We start from the raw sequence: 4,134 nt of genomic DNA, 5'->3' as shown, positions 1-4,134 counted from the left end.
GTAAGTACATTTGTTACTTTGCTTGATGTGATAAATTGTGTCTATTGCGATCTACACTATGGTCCGATTTCATAGGTTTACATGAACAACACACTTTGGGTTGGATCGTGAGTCACGCCAGCCTGTATGATCACCGTTGCGGAGTTACTTCTCGCTCCTGAGATCTCCTTCTCTGCTGAAGATCCAGGTTTGACAGAGACTGACAGTGTCAGACCATTGCCCTTGTTGATATTCAGCTTGTTGTAAGTAGAATGCTACAGAGCCAAGAATTCATTGCTTTCCATGATGTGTTAATATACTGCACCATTATTGTTTATATCTTTTTATTTTTTGGTGTGTTCCCGAAATTACCGCTCCCTTCCCACCCCGGACCAAGACTGTTTTCTGTAAGGAATCCTTACATATTCCTTGGAAGGTTGAGAAGTATTTTGGCCGCATATCACTTCAGTGTTTATATATTTTGTCACTTTCATTTTTATTGTGGGTGTTCTTAGCGCCGATACAAATCACTTGGGTTCACTTGTCCCTAATGCTGCAATTTCTTCAATCTTGGACTGATCTATTACACTCCTTTGATTGGGAATATATTTCAATGCTTTTAACTTGCTGATATAAAAGAGTTGGCCCATTTATTATTGGAAGATGTCATTAAGATCAAACCCACAGTCAATAATATATATAGACCTGGGGTCTCTGTATTTGGGGTCGGTCACATCCTTCACCTTTTAGGTATAGCTTTATGAGTACACTAGGTATGCTGCCCAACAGGCCATCTTTAGGCTAAGCGCTCTGTGTATGTAAATAGTTATTTTATTGCAGTAAGGTGTATGGTCTGAGGAAACGCCACGTGTTTGCATATACCCGCTCTAATGTTTTGAATACAAAGTAAGTTACTTACAGAGAACGCTCCTGTATGCTTCCTGCACCACTGTATTTCTGTATCTTCTTTCCCGGAAGTGGAGACAATTACTACATCCGGGTCACAGCTCTCAGTCCTAATGCGCATGCTCACACGAAGGGGTTCAAGGGAGTTGTAGTTTTTAGACTTCAAAACGGATCACGTGTCACATGCTGTGTAGATTAGAAACAAGACAGTAACATTTCCCAGGAACTGTGCTAGGGAAAGATAGTTTCTGCTGCATGTAGATGTATATACTCCTCTTGGTCCTTCATATATATCAGTAAAGCTGCTTCAGTTCCTCCCTTTTGGACAATGTTGATATGAAGGAGGTAACCTGGAGAGGAGGTAACCTGGAGAGGACATAACCTGGAGAGGACATAACCTTGAGGCTGTAACACAACTGAAGTACTGCGCACGCGCCCCATAAAATAATCTGGAGCATGTGTTACCATCGGTGAAAATGGTAAAGAAAGAGACAGCACTCAGTATGTAATCAAAATAATAATATACTGAAAAATGACACACAATCCGACGTTTCGAAGCACATAGAGTAGGGTGACCAGACTTACAAAAGTAAAAACCGGGACACATTAATAAAAAAAATTATAAAACAAATGACACTAACTGCACCCCGCTCTGTCCCCCATTTTCTCACACACCCCATTCTCTCCCCATCCCTCCATTCTCATTCCATCCGTCCCATTCTTTCTCCCCATTCTCTGTGTCTCACAAAAAAATAAAAAATATATTTTATAAAACAAATGACATCACCAACTGCACCCCAGCAGCCCCGCTCTGTCCCCCCTTCTATCACACACACATCATTCTCTCTTTCAACCCCATCCCTCCATTCTCGTTCCACCCGTCAAATTCTTTCTCTCTCCATTCTCTGTCTTTCTCCCCCATTCTGTGTCTCTCTCTTCCTCCCCCCCCCCCATTCATTGTCTGTGTGTGTGTCTCTGTGTGTCTCTCTGTCTCCTCTCTACATGCTGCTGTGTCTGTCTCCCTATAGAGAAAGTGAGTGAGTGTGTCCACCCCCATTCTGGACCCTACCTGCATGGGTGGGGGGGGGAAGCCATCTTCAGCCCTGACAGCAGACACCAGAAGTTCCCACTGACTCTTCTGGGTCTCTCTGCTGCCCCCCCCCCCCCCCCCCCCCCCTGCTCTGATGGCCAAAACTGGGACATTTTAAATTATGTCAGGCAGCCGGGACAGACATTAAAAAAAACCAGGATATCTGGTCACCCTACGCTTGGGCAGTAGCAGCAGCACCAGAGGAGAAGACGACACAGAGTTGAGACTGGGCCCGGGAGTGGGCAGTGAGAACGCTAGGTCTGCAGCTAGGATTTCCACAAGAGGGCATGAACATACGATGGCTGGGTAAGAGGGGGATGTGTGGAGACGCATGCGCGACGGGTACGGTGATGGAGGTGTAATTTAAAGGCTCCGCTACCCGCCGGCACCAAAAGCTAATAAAAGACATTTTAAACGAAACTTGACAACATTTCTCGCACAGTGCTAAACCTACACAAACCCTACAGATCATAAGCATACCACACAAAACGGGGGATGGCGACGACACGGCAAAAGAACAAGCGCAAAACCGATGTGCGCTCCTACTTCACGGGTTCAGGAAAGGCCCGGACGGAGGAGAACTCTGCGGTCTCTGCCCGCCCCGATTCCGCCCCGGAGATGGAGGGAACCTCGGCGGAGCACACAGGGGTTATACAAAAGGAGATAGCCCGGCTCTTGACGGACCTCAAAACTTTCTTCAGGCGAGAAGTGGAGGGCCTCCGGAAAGATATCCTTCAGATTGGCACACGCACAAATGAGCTAGAAGAACGTATGGAGGAAAGCTCGAGGTGCCAGCAAGAGACAAATAAGAGGATGGGGGATCTAGAAGCCAGAGTGGCAGAATTGGAGGACCGGCAGGAGGACAGCGAAAACAGGGACCGGCGCAATAATCTACGCATAAGGGGGATCCCTGAAGAGATCCTGGACCCTCAAGACCTGATAAGTCGGTGGATGAACACCATTATGCCGGGCAAATCGGAGGCTGAATTGTTAATGGATCGCTGCCATCGCGCCGAGGTCGCGTCCAATGCCCAACAACTCACCAAGAGATGTGATCCTCCGTCTACATCACTATAAGACCAAGGAGGAGATATGCAAAATTACACGGGCGACCCCTATAGTGACATACGAGGGAATAAATATGGCTATATTTCAGGACATATCCCCAATAACCCTGGCTAGAAGGAGGGCTCTGCAGCCTATCACGAGGGTGTTGCGGGACAAGGATGTTAGATATAGAAGGGCCTTCCCGTTTGCCCTGGTGGTGGTGAAAAATGGCAGATCCCATGCTCTGAAACACCTATCGGAGGGAACAGCTTTCCTGAAAAAAACTTGGAATCGCTGCTTGGAATCGCTACTTACCCGGGGAGCCCGGATTCGCGTTCTCCACGACCAGCAGACTGGGAGACTGTGCCCGCGCCGGCTGAGAAGCGGAAGGGGAGGGCGCTAAGTGATTCTAAAAGGGACAGCTGCGCTGGTTTGCTGCCTAAAGTTGTGGGTTAAAAGTTTTTTTACAGTTAGTGACATTGCCTGCCCTGTGATGTGAAGATGACTGTCCTACCCTCGCTCTCTCTGTCGTTCTGCATTATCAGTTGGAGTAGAAAGGACACCCTACACCAAGCGCAAAAAGTAACAGCAAAAGCCCCCAAAATGGCGGCGAGTTACTCACCCTAGGAAGAAGGGAAAGCGCGGCAGATTCCATGGCGGCAGCAGTTTCGGCGCGAACGAATGGTGAGCATAACGAGCCCACCCTCAGCTACACCCATCACCGCCCATGGTCAGCCTCCAACTAAACTCACACCACTGACGTCAGCAGACGAGATCTCGCGGAGCAGCAGACCCAGATAACGCGGGCGAGGCAACGGCGGTACACCGGAAGTGCGGCGCCGGAAGTGATCCGGCGCTCCCCGGCAGGGGTACGCGAACTCCGCTGCCAGGGAGAGAAGTTAAAGGTCACGGAGAGCGGAGGAGCAGAAGGAGAGGAAAGGGGTGACCTAAGGGGTCGAGCACAGCCCCCAGGAGCGGGGTGAGGGGAGCGACGGGAAGCCTTTTGGGAAGCGGTAGGATAGACAAGTAGAGTGCAGAGAGGGACCCAAGAGAGGGGGATACAAGCCCATTAGCGGGAGAGAGGAGCCCTCCGAAAGGGGGGAAGCGAAGGG

The 4,134-nt window shown here is 49.2% G+C and overlaps 1 protein-coding gene across 1 annotated transcript in view; it reads right to left on the bottom strand.

Annotated features, from left to right (window-relative positions):
* LOC142464997 (uncharacterized) overlaps positions 1-1,215 on the bottom strand; it is a 12,593-nt gene extending 11,378 nt beyond the window's left edge. The window contains exon 1 of the mRNA XM_075568818.1: positions 899-1,215. The gene's annotated coding sequence lies outside the window, so the exon portion shown is untranslated. The remainder of the gene's footprint in view (positions 1-898) is intronic.
* Between the last annotated feature and the right edge of the window lie 2,919 nt (positions 1,216-4,134).

The sequence above is a fragment of the Ascaphus truei genome, chromosome 13 (assembly GCF_040206685.1).
Source record: "Ascaphus truei isolate aAscTru1 chromosome 13, aAscTru1.hap1, whole genome shotgun sequence".
NCBI lineage: Eukaryota > Metazoa > Chordata > Amphibia > Anura > Ascaphidae > Ascaphus > Ascaphus truei.
The sequence above is the reverse complement of the archived record's forward strand: the minus strand, read 5'-3'. Positions and strand labels throughout refer to the sequence as shown.